Source organism: Gnatocerus cornutus, chromosome 5 (assembly GCF_029298725.1).
Source record: "Gnatocerus cornutus isolate USDA-ARS CGAHR chromosome 5, icGnaCorn1.1, whole genome shotgun sequence".
Lineage (NCBI taxonomy): Eukaryota > Metazoa > Arthropoda > Insecta > Coleoptera > Tenebrionidae > Gnatocerus > Gnatocerus cornutus.
The window spans coordinates 15,962,412-15,983,051 of NC_142237.1; the positions used below are offsets into that span (position 1 = coordinate 15,962,412).

General features: G+C 35.3%; 1 protein-coding gene across 1 annotated transcript in view; it reads right to left on the reverse strand.

Annotated features, from left to right (window-relative positions):
• Positions 1-20,640, reverse strand: part of Schip1 (Schwannomin interacting protein 1) — an 85,780-nt gene that overhangs the window by 41,363 nt on the left and 23,777 nt on the right. The window contains exon 3 of the mRNA XM_088036113.1: positions 6,554-6,607. The gene's annotated coding sequence lies outside the window, so the exon portion shown is untranslated. The remainder of the gene's footprint in view (positions 1-6,553; positions 6,608-20,640) is intronic.

The window sequence follows — 20,640 nt, forward strand, 5'->3', positions numbered from 1 at the left end:
TCCCAACTTGTCTGATAAATTCTCTTCAACGATCTGACTTTTCTGCAATATGTGGCTTAGAAAATATAAAGGTTTTCCACAAATATTCCTCGTTTATCAGAGATCGATACAGCGGAAAGTAATTATCTCAGCAGTCAATCTGTATCGACAACAACTTCAACTTTATGCCGTTTTTACAGCTTTCACTCTCTTTAATAACCCAATAACTATTAAAAAGTTAAGCTGATGAGAATTTGCGATTTTCGTATTAAATTTAATGGTGGTAACGGAGAACTTGGCTTAAATTTTCATTATTTTTTTCCTCCAGTAGTCCAGAATTATTGCACAACTGCAGAATATGCTTGTCGCATTTTGATTTTATTTGTCATTATGCAGCTGCTTGAAGCATTGCACGTTTCTCATCTTTATGCGATTTTGATTAGATATCGGATTACTTAACTTGCAAATGGAAAATGGGACATGCACGACTCTCATATGAATTCACTATAAGAAGATTGATTGTGTCTGAGCAACCTAAATCTCTCTCAAATGCCGAGATTTGTTGTCATTTCAAAGGTTAACGCCAGAAATTCAAGCCTTTCTATAATGGGAAAATCATATCTGAACTGAGAAAAACTCAAGCGGAATTCCAACCTGTTTTGTGGCCATATGAAAATTTAAACTATCGGATGCTACCTAACGAGAAAACTTGGAAAGTTGTTGCCGGAACTACTTATTTAATTTAGACCGTGTAATAGCGTTTTCCCTGAAGTATAGAATTGTTTGAGACTTAATTGGACTAGGATGAATAAAGTTAAATTTTTAAAATCGTATAAGGAGCAATGGAAGCCTACGTTCGTTTTACCTTGTAAGTACGATAACATTTATTAAGTATTAAAGAGGTTCTTGACTTGGAATCGATACCAATGCCAACATCAGCACCTCGGAAGCAAATACACTAGTCAACAAATTTTAGACGGAATTTGTACTAGAGCAGTTGTAAAAGTAGAATTGCCTTCTGATTCTGAATCCAAAGCTCGTTTTACTCTGTCAGGTCAGGACTCAGAGATACTTGTGAAAATATGCTTTTTTGTACACCGCTTTGACTTTTGTTTCTTTAGTTCTGTTTAACAACTTGCAAAATCATGAAACTTTATAATACATCATTGAAAATGTAATTAAATAAGCTTTCCAATGAACTATAATAGTCGTTGGAAGAGTAAGTTTTAGGTAAGATATTTGAAAAAAACTCATACAAAGAATGGAAAACAGACACGTTTTAAAAAATTTTAAATCCTTTTTTTGCATAAAATTTCTAAATTACTTTGATTTTTTAATAAAATACGTCATAATAAAGGTTGATTTCTCTGCTTTCTCACTTTATTATCTCTTGTCATTTAGAAGTAACATGCCAACGAATATGAAGTAATTTTTTGAAAAAAAATCTGTTTTAATTTTCGAAGACTTTGGCAAAATTTTAATTTAAATTAATCCAAAAAAAAAGTAGTTGTTTGAAAAATCACGTATTTTTAACTGATTTTACTGGGTCAGTATAAAAAATCAAAAAAAGTTAGTTTATTTTTTTTTTAAATTTTTACTTTTTTTGTTCTGTATCTTCTAAACGATGTCTTATTAAGGCCAAGATCTCAAACTTTTAAATGATGCATTGCAATAATAACTTTTTAAGTTATATGCAAAATTGCATATAAAAATCTTTTTTTGGATCATTAGATGATTTTTTTTTAAAAATCACTGAAAAAAACTAGCAATGAGTCTTATAGGTTGTTGAAAAATTTATTAAATTGGTTTTCCAAAATACTGTCGAGGAATTGTACATAATAATAATTTTACAAGTTTTGTACCATAGAACCTAAAATTACATTTTTTTTTAAATATTTCTGAATCCGAAGCTAATAACGCAAAACGGACTTCAGATTCGAAATCAAGAGATTATTTAACTTTAAAAATCATTATCACTTTTCCAGTACAATTTTTGTTAATTAGTGATAAAAAAACGCAGTCGGAGCTTATTTTTTTTACTCTTAAACAAATTATAAAATAATAATTCCGACACAAGGCCATTCAGGCAAATCGAGTTTCACGTTAATTGTGAGAGAATTAATTCCACCAGCGAGCTTCTAAAACACGAAATTAATTCATCATAAATACGATACTAAAATCATTCCTTTATTTGATTTCTCGTTTCTCCAGTCCTGTTCAGTTATTCAAATAAAGACTTAACATTTATTCTATGGTTTAGTGAGCAAAAGTGGCACGTTTTGTGGTCTTTGGTGCGTAAAATGCGAACTCTGCTTCTGGCAGCAATCGATCATTCTGTTTGATAAGTAGCAAAATCACGAAAATGCTAAATGTCATGTGAGATTTTTTTAGTAACTGTGTTAGATCAAATCAAACAAAATCTTGTTTGTGAAATCGGAATCGTTTTGTTTTCGTTCAAAATGACCGCTTTGAAGATATGCCACACGCTAGAGAAATAAGTAATTATTTTGGAATGAATGTATTTGTATCTTAATAAAAACAAAGGTAATGAAGGCGTAGACAATATAAATTTTCATTATAAGATTTGACCTAATAAAGACACTAATGAAACTTGGAAGATAAATTGCAAAGATAATCTGAAAACAGGCAACAATAGGCCTAAACGTGAAAACAAGTAAAGATATTATCTCGTTGATTAACTCGGAGAGCTTGAAAAAACAAATCAATATGTTATCGTAGAATTAAAGTTTCAAAGTGGATGACAGGGTCTAAATATTTTGAGCTTTGACTAATAACAAACATTCCCAAAGTGACAAAGTAATTGCCCCTTTCATTAGTAACCTGTTGTTGGGTCTAAGCAAATATAATTTGCCTTAATAGTAATAAAACTGTAATGGCTTTAATAAGGTAGAGTACATTAGAAGTAGATATTAGCACTTATCTTTGAATAATAGCTACTTTCAGAGCTGTTACGCTAACGACGCAGGTAATTTAATGACTTTTGCATTCTTTCGGTGTAGCAGAAAAATTCTCTGTTACGTAATGTGTGCTAATGGAACTTAATTAATATCATAAAAATTAAGTTAGGACATTTAAGTAACTCAGTTCGCTCTTGAAAAGGGTTGAAGCACGCTTTAATTATAATTTTAATGAAATTCTCTAATTTGGTTATAATTATATTTTCGAGAGAAGCCGCGACGAAATGGGAAATAATATTTCAAATCAATTTAGGTCGGGAAGTTTTCAAGAAGTTTGCAAACGATTTGATTAGAAAAAGCTTTAGGGCTTTTGTTAGTCAAAATAAAAATGGGAATATTAGGAGCGTTTCTGTACAAATCTAAGCCAAACATAAAATAAAAAATTTAAAGCACGGGAAGGAAAAGAATGGAAATCTCTTGCCTCGTCACCGAGCAATTTATTATTTTCATTGCACAGCAGGATAATTCTGTAGGTTAATCTTCGGAGCTGGTCTAAGAAAATAAAAACTGTTGAGATTTTATCTAAGCTCCAACCCAGCATTAGGGAAAATGCGTGGCCAAATGTCAGGGTAATTCTTAAATTGGAACTTACTGCCTGTGGCTTACCTTGCTACATCGTTTCATTTTAACCCCGACCGGGGTGAGTTCCGCTTTTATTAGACAACCATTTCTTGTTCAACAGTCAAATAAAAATTCCAATTACATTTATTGATTTCCTATCTGTTTCCCCAGCACCACTCTTAATAGAATATGGAATGGGCCCTAGGAAATGGAAATAAATATTTGGAGTGTGTAAAAATTCCACTTCCATTCAGAAGGACAGAAGGAATCAAATAAAGTTTGAAATGTTGTTGTCTGAACCAAACTGCGTTGAGTGGCTGGCAACATGTGCTGCAATATAAGATACAAATACGACCACATGGGTGCTACCACAGAACCGGACTCAGGAATTGATTACACTCATCGATTCAAATCCAAAATTTAAACCGAAATTCGCTTCAAGGTTTAATAATTCAGGAGACAGTCGAGCGTTGAAAGCTTCTTCTGGTATATTTTTTTAGACCTACTTAGCTCCAGCCGTGAATTATTTTTAACTGATATCGCAGCAAAAGGCACGAAAGTCGCATCCGTAAAATTCCAGAAACGATTTTTTTCCTTCAAAATAACATGTGGTGCAGTGTTGCTTGAAAAAACGTCCCCAATGAATCTCTGTGCTGTGACGTCATTCATCGATCTGGCCTATGCTGGCGGAGGTAACCGGGTCACTACAACTCCCACCCCACCCCTTCTTTATTTCATCCCTTCGGAACAACCCTGGCCTAGCCAACAATAAGTTGTGGGGAGAAGTTATCTTGATGACATCTTACTTTACCGGATTTGTTGCCTGGAAAACTCTCACAATGCCACCACCCCCAGTAGTTTTCAAGAAACAAAAAAGCGCAATTTACTTTAAACTAAATAATTAGTTTTATAAGTTTTTTGTTACAATGTGGGGAAAATATCACGCAAAAAATCCACGTTTATTATTCAGTTTTTTAATCAATGCGCGCTTGGAAAAGTCCGGGAAGATGTCGCCACCTCTCGCCACTGTAAAAGCTCGCCCAACTTTCCTGCTTTTCCCGGTTTTCTTTCGTCGCTACTGTTGCCTTTCGTCGCACGATGGCGCTGAGGGCAAAAGCTCGGTAAAGTTCGAAACTTGACACTTAACAGCCTTACTAGAAGCAGTAAATATTTTATTATTTTTATATTAACATACAAGCTCGGTACACTTTATTTATTTCAGTTTATGCCGACATAAAGTGAGCTTTATTTACGACATATATCAGCTTGGGAAGAAACAAGGCTTTTACTACAGCGAGACATGTTTCATAAATAAATTCCACGATAATATTATCACGGTAAGCTCAAAGCTTTGCGCTATCGTATATTTCGTTACAGCTAATGGATTAAATCGGTGAAACGTGGAGCTTTCGCACTCTAAGTTAATTTAGTTAGGTTTATTTAATTTATTTTTCGGATTTCAGAATGCTAGCTTAACATTGATGGTAATAGAGAAGTTTCGTAATTTTTGAAATTGCGAGCAAAAGTTTTTCTTTGTTCACGCAAATAAAGCTGATCTGCATAAGTGATTGTGCTTTCTTTGTAAAAATATTCAGCTTTGTTCAAGATCCTCCGCGGGCGAAGAAAAAGGATAAATATCATGATAAGTGCGATTTTTCACATGAATAAGTAAAAAGTTTCGCTTGCTATCTATCAAAGAGCCTACCATAAAGAATCTTATAGGCTATTTCTATCAAACGTTTTTGATAAAATATGCTTTTATAAGATCTACATTTTTTCGATTGGGGTGAAGTTAGGGAAGGAAGCGGAATCAATCAAATAAGAGAATCTATCTGGGGAAAAATATCACCAGAACTTTTCAATATTACTAATGAACTTAATCTTTCTGAGTAAATATTGTTTTAACGAAAAGGGAAAAAATTGAGATTTTCTTAGTTCAGGAAGTAATTTTATTACTGTCATCATAATCAAATGAGTCTGATAAAAATGTGCTTAACGTAGCCTGCTTGGGAATGTTTTATTAATCGAATTTAGCCTATTCAATCCCTGAACTCATAATCCTTTTAGCATGGAAAGTTATTCTGGAGCGGAATACTTAATCAAAGAGTAGTGAAGCGGCAGCAAAAAACTTGAGGTGCAAACTGATTAATTTCCATTAAACTAGCAGGAAATAAAATTTAATTAGAGTCAAGAGTTTAACGTAGTTCCTGGTGGATCAGAAGAATCTCAATTTTTTGCGCTCCGTCTTCAGGAAATCATTCCACGTATAATTTTATTACACAAAATAAAATTTAAAATTTCCGTCGTGAAAATATGTGGTGGAAACATAAATCCCGAATCCCGTATAGTACAGATTTAGGGAGATTATGTTAAGTCGGGTGTAAAAAAGTAACGCAATGCCTTGACCCGGTAGCTAAATTATTCCGAGCTGGCGTAATGCGAAGATAAGTTTCATTTGCACCTACATGGAAGTTTCATAACGTTTCATTTCTTCAATTAACTTTTTGTCGTAACTGCGGCTCTTATTCTAAACACAAACGTTCTCATTTTAATCATTTGCGGCAGAATATAGTCTTCATCCAGCAAGAGGAAATGAATAATTCTAGGTGCGCCAGTTAGCGTTCCTGATTTGATTTTTACGAGCGACGCAGGTGCTGTTACTTTGTTTCCATCGTAAAGTTTTGCATTTTGCGATACGTACATACCATGAACCGTATCGATACATTTGATTTATAGTTTTACGAGTTCACTTTAAATTTTTCGACCGAAATGTATAAGAAACTGTAATAACGGTTTCCTGGGGGCGGACATATTTTTTTACGCTCTCAAATGTTCGATGATTACGTTTTACGTTCCGGGACTATTAGAGGGCCCAAAATTTGCTATTCTACCGTTTTACGACAGCTACCATTAATATTCCGAAAGGGCGCGTCTAACAAAACAGTCCATGCAAACTAAGGGCTGCGTAAAAATTAAATTAGGTTCAGCATAGTGCTAGGATAATGTTATAAAGATAATTTCAAAGGTTTGCTTACCTTACACTTGCGTGTTCAGCCTAATCCTGGCACTTTTCTCAACGACTTGCTATCCTGAAATGAACGGGAAAGTGTATTAGTGATTATTAAATTAATGATGGTGGAATTTGGGGAGACGCGCTCGCTATTTAACTAGAATTTAATTAATAGTTGTAAGCTTGTAAGGAGAATTTTTTCAGAAATCGGGCAGTATTTTGTTTATTACGGTTCATAACTCAAATTTCCACGAAATTTCCAGAAGCACTTGCCCCCTCGAGTGAATATTTTAGATTATCTTAAATTCAAATTGGAAACGACATAAAACATTCTGTTTTCCTGCAAACATAGCGCGTTTTCTCCTTTCATCCTACATTCGTGTTAGACGAGAAAATATGCGTTATCAATTTTACCCTAACCGTGACAGAATTGGAGTGGATGAGAGCCGGGAAATTTCTGAAAAATTATCTCTTTTACAGCACAATTTCGTCGATTTTGACGGTGTTGTCGAAAACTTTCCAATTTTGCCAACAATAAGTTATTTGAAAAAGAAAGAAAAAGCAAAGCGTTCAATTGAAGCGATTCCAGAAATGAAGTTAATGATCCTGCTAACACTTTGAGACGTTTCTCTTGTCACTCACACTCTCCACCCTCGTCCAGCTCTCCCGTCAAATAAATGATACCGACAGCTACTAAAATGCGGTTTTTCGCATCAAAGGACGAAACTTTGCTAGTTTATTGTTTGCTCGTGCTTTTTTAAAATGTACAAAATTCCGCCCATTAATTCTTGACGTCGGTTCATGATGTATGGGTGCCACACTTTCTGATACCCTCGAACCACCCCCGTGAAAATTGACGTAATCGCCGGATACATGCCACCACTCCATCACAGTGATGCATGATCGGTCACCTGATTAAGAATTACGACATCCAAAGTACATTTTGTAAAGCAGGAAAGGCACCCCTAAATCAGTCACTGTTTACCAAGAAATTGATAAAAATTGGACAGATTTATGGTTTTTACCACTCAAAACTTGGCCAGGTTAATCATGATAAATGCATACACTGTACACATGCATTTATGGAGCGGCAGAATGTTTAAATTTTAACGAAACGTCAATCGCTTGTAGTCGCATGTGAAGTTTAAATCTTGTATTTCATTTAATTAACTTTTCTTGTTTAAAATTTAAGGGATGAATACGGAAAATCGGTTTAGTAATCTGAAGAGGGTTGGTCGAGTGGGTATTGAATAATAGAAAGTACGATTGAGCTGGAATTAAAACCCTCCAAATTTCAAACTCTGACAGGTTTTATTAAATTTATTTTGTTTACTTCAGATCAGAGTGTTACGGATGAAGCAAAATTGTTCTTAAAGAATTCAATATTGGCTCAAAAATTTAATTAGTTTGAAACAAAAATATTTTTAGAGGAGAGGAGTTCTTCCGATTTCAATTATAAACTTCCTTTATTTTTAGGTGCATTAGTGCACAAAGCGTACGGTAAAAATGTAAACAATGTAGAGAATATGAAATAAATAAGGTATTTATAAGATCTAAGAATGCAAACCATTAAAATAGTGCAAAGAATTGAGTAATTTTGAAGTATACTTTAGTAATTCTATAAAATATTTTTTTCTTAAAAATGCGTTTAATTTGCTATATCTCACCAATATAATTTTTATAATTGTGTCATAAAAATTTCTGAAATTAATTTTTTTAATCGATTTACGAAATTTTAATGCATTTTAGCCAATTGTTTTTACGTGAAACTTATAAAGCATTACATTCTCAAAGGTACTTCAGTTTGGTTCAAATTAAATGAAAAAATATTATAGAATAGCCCATTTCGCTTGGAATTACTCATTTACTGTCAAATTTGTCTACCAAATAAAGTTTAGATTTCGTAAAATAAAAACTGAAAGTTTTTAATTCGAAGCACAAAAACTTTATGAAGCACATAAAAACTTCTATAAAACATGCAACATGATACCTGTAAATCCGTGTAAAACAGATTCAATAAATGCAACTAGTAACTCTTCATTTGATGTCAAAGTGCATATAACACTTGTCTCTCGAGTGACAGATATAAGCTTTTAAAGCTCGAATGTAAAATTTCATGACTGTAATTAAAGTGTCTAGTAACCAGAATACACCCACAAAACCTGAAATTGGACTATCTATTCAGTGTCAACTGCAATAAAACGAGATTACACATCCTTAGTTTTCATTAGCAAACTGAAAACAATTCCGGATTTTCAGTAGGCAAAAGCCCAAACTATTTGAAGATAAAAAATGCATATTAATACCCCTCAACGCCTCGCAGTGATAACAGAGGCGGGTTAAAATAGAAATTAATTCAACTTTGTTCCCTCATTTAATTTTCACCAAAATTAAATCTAGTGCAACAAAATTAATAGTTTTCGTTACATTAACTTTCTGATTGGATGACCTCAGGTTCAAAGACGACAAAGTCTAAGTTTTAAGTGTATTTTAAAGCCACTTACCAGGTGAATGTCACCATTGTACGCTAGAATGGCGCCGTAGAACAGTTTGAAATTAGTTCTCGCAGCTTCCGGAAATTTAGGCGAAAAATGTCCAGAAACGAGCTTTGGTGTTACATTTACCACGAAAGTAGTAATGTCCTTTTTGATCGGTTTAACCGGTGGAAAGTAGGCAAAGTAGAATCTGATGTGAGCCCCAGAGTGTCTGAATTAGTATGGAAATTGGCACAGGTTGTAAATTTCGATTTCATTTTCCTTTAAACTAGCTTTCTTGGTCTGAATATTAAACGTTCAAGCATGATCAGATATGAAAGTAATAACTGAGAAGCTATAACCTGTACCTTAAGTACAGGTTACCTTACTGCATTTGTGCCGTTTGTAACGTCTGAATGCGAGATCACGTGCGCTTATAACGGCCGTCACTGTTTACGATCCGTTAAGTAACCGGTAATGCTGAGATTATCACTTAACGTCATCTTAACGACGCCGGAGTGCACGCACGCCAATGGAAATACAACAAACCGGTCACGTGATATTTGAATTTGGATTGGTTAAGCTTCTAAAGACTTAAAAGATTTCCACCACGTGAGAAAATATCTTCGTTGCAATTTGTGAAAAAGAAGCGATGCGGTGAAACTTCTTGATCCTGCATTTTATCGAATCGTGGAGAATTTATCGGGCAGTGCTCCAGTGGTGAAACCTCTCTGTAAACATTTTAACGTAACAAAAGTATTATGGATGAAGTGCCTTTGAAACAGCTTCGCTAAGCTTGAAGTTTCCATGTCTCTATCTAGTGGCGACATCTCAAGTTAAAGTGCATCTCGTGTGTGTTGCAAGCTCTTCACGTTTTACATAAATCTAATCTTGCTTTTCACAATTTCAACTCTCCTAATGTCTCTTTGAAATATAACTCGAGTTGGGAGCGTTTACTCTTGTTTTTCTCCACATGCACTGGTTTTAACATAATTAGACCTCCTTAAAACTCTTCAATTAATTTGCTTGCAGTGACTCTGATCTGTCTGCTCTTCGTTAAAATAATGAAAGCAGTTTTAACTATAATGAGACCGTGTTTGAGTTTCAAACAAAGGTTTTGTTTAGTTGAAAGGTTTTTACTCCCAAGTTTTTAATGTTTATCTATTTCATTAAAACTTTCTTTAGTTTAGAATTAGTTCAAGGAAAGTTTGCTTACAACGAGCTTATTTATCAATAGAATAATTCGACTGGTTTGCATTACAAAATTGAGAATTTACTTTTTTCCAGGAGTTTGAAGAATTGCACGTTTTTAATACCTCTTTTGTCTGGCAGTAACTAAAATTGCGCATCTTGAATTTTTTAATTGAATTTACGGTCCGTCCAAGTTCGCGCAGCTTTCAGACAAAAATAAAAAAATGGGCAAATTAATTTTTACCCTGATTACACGAACCTCGTTGTTCTTAATTGCCTCCTTGTCGTGAAACGAGTTACTTAGTTTCTTGTTGCAGGCAGAATAAGTTATTACGACCCAGCATAATAGGCAAGTGCTAGTTGTATTATTTCAGACAAAGCTAAACAAAAAGTGGATGCAATGCATACATTAAGGTATGCTCAGACGTGATAAGTGCTAAAGTAGCCCATTTATTGTGGCGCTATAATTGTCCCAAACTTCATCTGACCCGTTAATGGATTTCCTTGTTTATCCAAGGATATTGCAGATGCATGATATTTCGATAATGGAAATCTTTAGACCGTGCATAATCGCTTTGTATTGTCCTAGGATTAGGATTATATTTTACAAATATGAAGGAAAACGCTGCGCTTGCTCGAAAAGCAATTTCGTGGAGTGATCAGGCTTTACTTTTTCGGTACGAATCATAATTGTGTGGTTATAACAATGCTGGCTTTCTCCAGCTTCTTGTTTCTGTATAATTAGTTAATTACGATGCAGTGACAGCAAAATTCTCCATGAATAACTTACTAAGTCATTTCCTAATAGGCTATTTAGAACAGCTCTGGTTCATAAATTAGCTATAGCAATTTTAATACAAAAGCCATTGTACAGTGAAAAAAATTTCTGAGTTATGGGCTCTTACGCCGTGGCTCGGATGCAAAATTAGAGTCATAATAGGCTTTTGTACATGGCTTGAACGAAACATGTCAAGCGTTCGAAATTTGTACTCGCCAAGTTTATTTAGAACCGGAATTAGAGTTAGTTTGCTTAATTGACACTGAAAATGGTCATTATTCTCACTTATTAAACATTTCCTGGGTCAAAATTTTAGATGAAAATGTTTCTACTAGGAATGGACGTTACAATATTAAATGCACCGGAAGTAATTCAAAGCGAATAAAACTGTTTTTTTAGGTTGCTCTTAGATTCTACTAAATTATCTGGAATTGTCAGAAATTTCTTTATGTTAAATTGTGAGATTTTCTAGCATTTTATAAAATCCTCCAAAATGCGCCAAGATCTTTTTGATATCTTTAGAATTCTTCGCGATCATCTGAAATTCTCTAGAATTGTTTAGGATCGTACGGAGTTTTCTGAAATTCTCTTAGTTCCCCTGGATGGTTGAGTTTTTTAAATCCCTACATTTTTGCAATTTTAGGGTCCGTTTATTAAATTTTCTAAAATTCTATCATTTTAGTATTTTCAAAGATTATCTGTTGCAATGTTACAGAATTCTTCAAGCTGCTTCAAGATTATTAGGATGCTCTGGGAATATTGTAGTAATAACTCATTTTATTCTGCGAGTTTTGTTAAATTTATAAGATTGTTCGGATTTTCTTGAGTTTCTTTCTTTCCCTCTTTCTGTATTAAAATCTCTAAGATTCTGCAAATGGGCAAATTTTTATGAAAACTTAAGTATTCTTAAGAAATCTATCGGAAATTGTCTTAAACTCTTTGAGATTTTCTGGAATTGTCAATTTTTTTTAATTTTTTCAGTGCCTTAATTTTTCCAATAGATATCCTTTAACATTGCAAAAAAAATCTTGGGATTTATTTAATTTATTGAATTACGTATGAGAAGTTATTTAAGATTTTATAGGTTTCGTTGAAAAACTCCAAGAATCTCTAATAAGAATAAATTCTGTAAAATTCTTAATTTTTTTTTAAATTCTTTGGTCTTTGAGTTTGTGAATTCGTTTATCTCTTAAATTTTTATAAATTGGAAATAAAACATTTTTAATTGTTAAAATTTTTGCCAAGTTAAAGTTGCTTTTTCATTGCAATTTTAGACAGTGATTTGTCCAAATTGAAGAACTTGAAGAACCACGAAACATCAAAATTGCTTAATATAGCAGATTAAAAAAATTTGATAAAAATTATAGAATATTTTCATAGATAAGTAATTTTAAAAATCGCACTGATGTGACCATTACAACTCTTACAAAACCTTTGTAAAACTGTACTAATAAAGTACTTATTTAAACAACGAGGGTTGTAAGAGTAGAAGTTAAACTGCTCCTTAACCCTAGGTTGGTGGTGTCCCTGTAATTAACAATTAGGCTTGTTCTACTCTACTAACTGTCTCAACTCCATACTGTAGCTTGAATAAATTACTTAATTTGCCCGATAATACCAGCGATGTTTCAACGCGTTAATGGGAAATTTTATATTCTAATCCACAAACTTAACAATCGAGGTAATTCTTTTTCTCGTTCTCCTGCTCGTTTAAACAGACGATATTGATTGTATAATAAATATTCCTAACACAACAAAAGATAACATTTTGTTTGTTTAGTTCAACACCAGTGCAAATTATTTGTATTTCATTTCCGTGTCAATCACACTGCATTTTCAATTATAAAGATAAACAATTCACATAATTATTGCATGTGATAAAAACATGCAATGAATACAATGCGATTTCTACAACGAACCACGTCAAGTACAGAATTCACGCTTAATAGGAACACAAGCGAGAATAATAAATAATAAAAACGTAGAAGAAAAACGACAATACCGCTTTTATTATTATGCAGATAACAATTTAATTGGATTGTGACATCACAATGTCGCTCGTAATTTGTCAATTCCAATAAATTTCTTACACCATTGTCTTGTAAAACTAATGGCGGGTGTTATCACTAATCAACTCTTTGAAAGGCTTTGTTTAAAAAATTGTTGAAAGACATCTAAAATAATTAGGATGATCACGAGCTTTGCGGATACAATTCCATTCAATCTCGAGAAAACAAATATTCAGGGCAGTGCTGAGCCGAAGATGCGGATAATTGAATGAGGTAAAAACGAGTTGAGGTAAAAGGGTTGATGGTTAAAGGATTTGCCGGTTAATTTTTTTTTGTGATTGAACCCGGCGCATCCACCATTCTTAGCCAATTTAGAAATGTAAGAGTGTTTTTGCATTCGTGTTGAGAGGACTCCACCGCAAATTCCGCACACAATTCGCCGTGAAATATGATTCTCCGGCATCCTTGGCCAACGTCGGAGCTATTTTTCACTTACATAAAACTACGTGATTTTAGAAAAGGTCACGTAAGAGTATGCCAGCAACACATGTCAAATAAGAAGTACCATAAGAAATTTCCTCTATTATGGTGCGGTTGTCATGCATTGAAAATAAATTTAAAATACACAATTCTCCGTCAGAAGCACGCTCCGTGCCTCGTTCATTTTTCATCCCCAATTTACCATCATTTGTGTAGCTGATGGCACCTCTCCTAATTTCGTTGACGTTTTCCATAAAGAGTGTAAATGTCGAAAGTTTATCCGGCCTTCAACAATTCGTGTTTATCTTTTGCCGAGATTGAATGGCTGTGACACAGAGAGCATACTAAATAAAACAAGTGATCTCGGAGGGCCATAGCAGCAGAACAAAAGAGGAGTCAGCAGAAAGAAACTGTTCAAGCAAAGATGTCGACAGTCAAAGCAAATTGGGGCAGTATCAATAGGGCTGAAATGTCTTTTTGTTTCCGCGGGGAAGATCGTTTTAAAGCACTAAACTTAATTATTGAGCTAAAAGTTCGAATATTTCGTCGGTTCCAATTAAAGTTTTCGCTCGAAATAAGAGAAATCAAACAGATGTAATTCGTAATTTCAAGAAAGTAAATGCTCTGGTTTCTCCCAGGAAAAATTAAATCTTGCTTGAGACAAGTTGATTAACTTCGATAAGTTTGGAAATCAGGTCGATGCTTCTGGAAACTCCAAAACAAACCCAATAATTTACAAGCTTTTTCGACTTTAACAACCGATATTTTTTTCACGTTAACAGTTCGGGAAAGCACGGCTTTGAAATTCGTACACGTAACATTTGGACGTGACAAGGTTAATTTTATGGATCCGTTGTTGTACTTTTCAGGACAGAATCAATTTCTTTCGCTATATTTTATTATTGTATTAAAACGCTTTTCTAGCATCTTTGATTTAATTTTAGTTGCAAAACAACAGTTCTTTAAATAAAACTCTGTAAATCTCAATCTTCACCCAACTTCGGAAACCAAGTTTAAATAACAACTTTACCAATCTTTCATGCTGTGCTTCTAAGAGTTTTGTTTGTGACAGTCATAAATGCTTCCATTTATTTTTTATGTATTTGTTGTGAGCAATTCCATCGATTGACAGAATTGGCGTTGTTATATACACTTCCGACTTCATAAATGATTTATAAAGGAACTACACAAATCAACTCTTTTAAAAGTGCATCAATCTCGCAGAAATTTCAATATTTGAAGTAAATTAAAGTGCCGACAAGCAAATCGTGCAGTCATAATAACCGAGTGGGGTTATTCAATGAGCATGCATGTTCTGGAAATGTTATGTGCATAAATCACCAATGGTGGGTGTTTGCATATTTTACTTAGTTCGGGACTCAGCTGTTCTGACACATAACTTAATTTCATGTGCATTCGAATAAGGGTCCTATTTTAATTGCAATTCCACAAGTCCCTCTCTCAGTTGATAGAGTTGTTAGTTAAAACTGAGTGTAGTTTTATTTCTAATATCGCTAAAAGCAAAAGAGTCATTTTCTTCTAAAAGTAGTGAAAGTTTTATCACCACTAAACTCCTCTATTGCTGCATTTATTTGCCGGCTGCGGAGTTTCATTTGAATTGGAGATAACTGCTTTTGGGTCATTTAAAAGTGAGATTATCTAAGTTAAAATATGGGAAAAATGTACTCATTTTTACAATTTGAGGAAATTCTCGTTCGCGCTTTTATCTAGTTTAATGCGATCCTTGTTAATTTAATTTCTTGCTTGAGCGCTAACCGTCCACATAAAAATGGCGTTTAACGGTTTCTTTCACCTGCTCCTAGTGTTTTTCTGGTTATCATCACAAAATCTAAGAAAATTAGCTTATGTCCTAGGTTTAATGGCTAATGCACCCGGAAAGCTGAAACTGGATGGAAGCGCCTCTATAATAATAACATCAACATTTATGGAAGGCCTCGGTATCCACCTTCCTAATGCGACTCTTCGTGTCCTTTGAGAATTAAACACGACAATTTTATACGAGCGACCCATAATTTAATTTATCCTTTCTATCAAAATATTGTTTCGACCTTGCCGCTTCTTTCCGGTTTCATCTTTCAAGCGTATATTTTGATTATAACTTCCACGAACGTCATAAAGAGACGATGAGAGTTTCAACGACGGTGAAGAACATTAAATGATAGTGCGATGTTCGTTGGGTAATGATAGTAGGTACGTTAGCAAAACAGCCTCAGTTCGTGAAGTATCATTAATAGTTACTGTAAACAATTGCAACGTCCTGCAAAGTTTGCAGCAGGAACTACTGCAGCGCCCGCGGCGGCTGAGCGCCAATAACATCAAAGTTATGTCGCTGTCCAAACTTTAACCTGCTAACTATCCAAAGGCGACTCCAACTTGGTGTGATGTTATCATTTTGTCAAGAATAATTGCATGTTAAATAATGGATTTTCGACTATTAGGAGTTTGCTAACTGTTCGGTAATTAATAGAGGGAGAAGACAGTTAGTACGTCAAGACGCAAAGTGCAGAAGCTCCAAGCTGGCGAGAAGAGCTTCTAATGGATGCATGCGGTCCACTCAATACTACTTTGATTATGGTGATGGGCTGGAGTACGTTCGAAATTTCGGGCACATTCTAGTGGTGTTGTCTAACTTACAAACTTACGTACAGATGTAGACGAGAATGATTACTTTTAGCTTCATTTTTGAATTACAGATTAATGTAAATATAACAATAAGAAAACGTGACTGTGTTGTATCCCTAGAAAATTAAATAGCCTCGCGCACAACCATTTTTGTTTTTATTTTCACACTGATGTTAAAACTTTGACTTTAGTACGTATTTCGCCGACACGCTATATGTATGTAGAATCACCACTAGAATTCATTTGATTATCTTTTTAAACTTTCAGATGTTATAAAAATATATGATGAGATCAATGCTATCACGGTCGTTTGACGTAAAACTTTGTTTACTCTACAACGTAAGTTCTTCACGTATAATGCATTTTATCGGCGTCATCATTTCTTCCCGTGGTCAATTTTCGTACAAAGCCGCAGCAATTATTTATTAGGTCCGTTCAGCAGCACCGCCATATTTTTTATTTTATTTGGATTTCTCCACGTGTGTGCTGGGAAAGAAAATGCGTACGTCAGATCATGTTTCGGATATAAGTTAGAATAAGCACCCTCCCTAGGCACATTGCGGATATCAGACACGCAGGTCCTGCAGGATTCCGGTAAATTCCTGCGTGTTTCTCTTCTGTTTCAGCCGGAAAATGTAACCGAGCGAAAAATTGTTGTGTGCATTGTTTATCTCTAGAAACTCGAAACATGCATGCACAGAGCTGCAGTGTAATTAATGGGAATGGAAACTTTGTGGGAAATTTTTGGGACGCATTCTTTGTTTTAATGCCGACACGAAATGTCTTATCACTAGCAAACTACTTGGGTAATCTTGGTCTCCCTAAGGTACTTCCTTGCAATAGGAAAGTAGAAAACTCGTCCTTTTAGTTAGCTACAACAAGCTAAGCATGACATGAATAGGTAATCCTGGAGTTTTAATCAAGTTACTGTGCGGTACATGTGTGTTAAATAATCCCACCACCATGTACAGTTTGTTTCAATTAAAATGAATCTGGTAATTGGTACAGTTTAGTGTAAAGAGATTCCCAGACAAAACTATTTACAATGATCAGCCTTCAAGTTCACGCGACGTAATCCTTTTTCAGTCTTCAGAATTTACAGTTTAGGGAGAGAAGGATGAGGCGGTTAAACAAATGACCACACCATGAATCAACAGTTCTATTCCCAACTCAGTTTCATCTACAATAAAAGCCACCGGCGCTCGCTAGAGACACTGCCGATAGAATAATGCATAGACAGAACAAACGGTGTTACATTACGTTTGTGCAGGAATACACTTTGTAGAGAGGTGTTAAAGTTTATAGCGATTTATTAGATTCTGTTGTCGCTGGAAATGGAATATTTCCACTTGTTATCATTCGAATTTATTGACTCCCAGTGTCGAAAAAGTACAACCTCAGCAGTTACCATAATACCGTGATTAAAATTCAGGTCGCAAGTGGCCATCCGCATTACATTACTTGTAGGCGTCCCTAAAAACGTCATAACCTTTCGGTCCAAGAAACCGTCCTAAATCCTTGTATTGGCTATATCCTGATGACCTCCGATCTTTCTGGTCGTATCCTTGCAACCTTCACGTACGATTTACTATTGTTAACACAGCAATAGCACACCCTGGCGTGAACCCTTTTCTCATCCCCTAGTTGTAACCAGCCACCCCAAAATGTTACGTTTTCTGATAAAATCCACTTCGCGATAACAACATTCTTGCTTACTCACATCCCGAGAAAACACGGTAATTTTCAACTAAATGTAAAATTGTAAAATGGACAATTTACTCCGCTTGGAATAATAAGAACGGACACCTCGAGCGAGATATTTTCATTCTTGAGGATATTACCTTGTTTGCATAACGAAAATAGCAACGATTGCCGGCTTGTTTTTTTTACCTCCACTTAACGAAATTGAAAATTGAGTCATTCGAGTATGATACCTCTTAGGTGTTCGCGAGCTTCTCCCGAACAATAAAGGTGTTTTCAGAGACAGTGCGAAGCTTTATTCTGCTGTGCTATCAAGCATAGGCATTGTGAACGAGTCTTATCTGTGACAACTGCCCCAGTGAGGCGATAAGAACTAACGAGCTTCCTGCTATCTTTGGCAAAGGAGTGGCCGTCGTCACTCTCTGTAGTTAGCCTGATTAGAGCACACGCGTCTATGTTATTAGTCTTATTCTTCAATGAGAACAATTGAGGGTCTCTGAGGACCCACCATATTAGAGCGGTTTGCTTTAAAATCCTTTGCGGCTCGTTATGTTAAAACCTTCTGTGTTGGAGGTAGAACTTTGTTCATTTACTTTCACAGTTCTCGCTTTGTTTACAAAAATGGGGCATAACGAGTGAGAGTTAAGCCGAATCACCGAATATGCAAAAATGGGCGAAGTTGATCTAGGAAATTGTGAAGAAAAAGAAGCTCATTTTGCCCCATATGATCAGCATTCATTTACGAAAGTAATTTGATTTGGCATCTCTGCAAGTCAGTATTCAGTAGATATAATAACTCGCAAATGCATTTGTACCTGTATTTGCTGTTAAATAAAATAAGAATCTTAAATAACGTAATAATTATAAAAAAAGCAGTACAAAAAATCATGTACTGTACTCTCGCGAATAGCTCATAGCGAAAGTTCGCTCACATGCAGCTCTCCGGCTACTCAGAGGTCTTTTCGGCGCTTGTATTGTAAATAACTATAGCATTGCGTTTGTGCCTGTAAACATGAGCATATTTCCGCTCTTGCAATAAGAATAGGATTCGCAGGCTCTTGCTCCCCTGATTAAACCTACCTCGTAATTTTATTTACTAATGGCACTACTCCGTCTCAAAGCAATAAAAGCCGACTAAATCTATAAACACTGCTTTACAGTCCATGAAACCGTCATTTAGCTTTCGTCAACTTGACGCTTTATACACACAGTAAGTTCATTCCTTTATAATTCAAAATTATCCTTTCGATAAAGCTTTCAACTTGAAGCGAGCACCTCCTAAAACGAGATTATCGAAACTTAGTCTGCAGCAAATGATCTTGTATTAACCTGAGTGGTTCTCAAGTGATAATAAAAATCGTGTAAAATCACACACGTCGGTTGTAAACCCCACCGGTCAGTACATCTCCAACAGCAATCATCTTGCTGACTTTAGGATCAATCATGAGAAAATGAGTGGCTTTACTCTACCGCCATTTGTAAGATAACAACTTAAGACGTTTCCGACTTTTCTACCCTAGAGAGAACAAAAAGTTGGGGGACTGTCCACAATCAACTCCACTTACCCTCACACGCAGCACAGAGATATTAGCTGCCAGGACTGCCACCTTACAGGCACATAAAGCTCCCATGATCCGCTCTATTGAGACGTCTAGAGTTGTTAAGGTCCGCTGCTCTGACAGCACTCGAGTATCAGCTTATTGTCTTCTAAATTTACGAGGGACTATCTGCCTTTTTTGTTTATTCGCATCGTGAGCCTGGATAATGTTGACGGTTTTTCTTGCGGTTGCAGATCGCGCAAAACTATTACCGACGACTAATTCTGCACATTTCGACGATGACCCCGAACGCTTTTCATAAACTCCTCTCAAGAATAAAACCCCTTTAGCATTCCTTTGAAATTCCTCGCGCATTCCTACTTGGACAGATCCAGGCTGCTTTAAATTGTCCTGCAGGCACGTCATGTAAAATTCCTGCTAGTCTCGACAAGACTCATATCCCGTCCTGCAGAAACCAGAAAAGTTCCATGTGACGGGGAAGTGAATAACGCGTTCTCTTGGCATACATCGCAAAATTGTTTATTACGACCCGCTCCGCTTTGTTTTAGCTAAATAACTTATGTCTACATAACTTACGTTTAGCTGCAGAGAAAACCTCGACTCTCAGAATTACCGTTGCATTATTCAGAGTGAAGATATTGATTACTGAGAAAGCTGTTGCACGAGGAGAACGCATTTCCTGCGTTACGAAAAGGATAATGACTGAGAAAAGCGGTTAGTCCTGAAATAACCTCATATTTACGGCGATGGAGATACATAAAAGGTGGCAATATATCATCATTTATTAGAATTGCATGTTTAAGCGTCGATTTGGCTCATAGCGCGGTCATTTATCATAAAAAGAGATTCGAGATTGCACCAACAATCTTGCGATTTGCCGGAAATAATTAAACGAGAGATGATGGTACTATATTGTCTAGGAGCCTCACATGTTCGAGGACTCGTTAGACTTAAGTTTCGAGTTTATTGCAGTGGGGTAAAAGCTCTAAATGGAATATTGTCACTTCCATATTTTTATCCGGTAATCTGTTGAAACAAGAGACGCCAGTAATTCAATCGGCGATTTCTTCTCTTTATTAAACTTTTTTAAAGTCTTCTGTAACTTTACGATGTGTAGACGACGTTATGTATGTTTGCCCGGAAATAACGCCTGGAGCTTAAACGAAATAAACTACACAGTTTTGAAATTAGTGCACATAAAATCCCCAGAAATATAAACAGAACTGAGACGATTTTCTCCGAAAATCAAATCGAAATCAAGATGTTTCGAGTTGCCT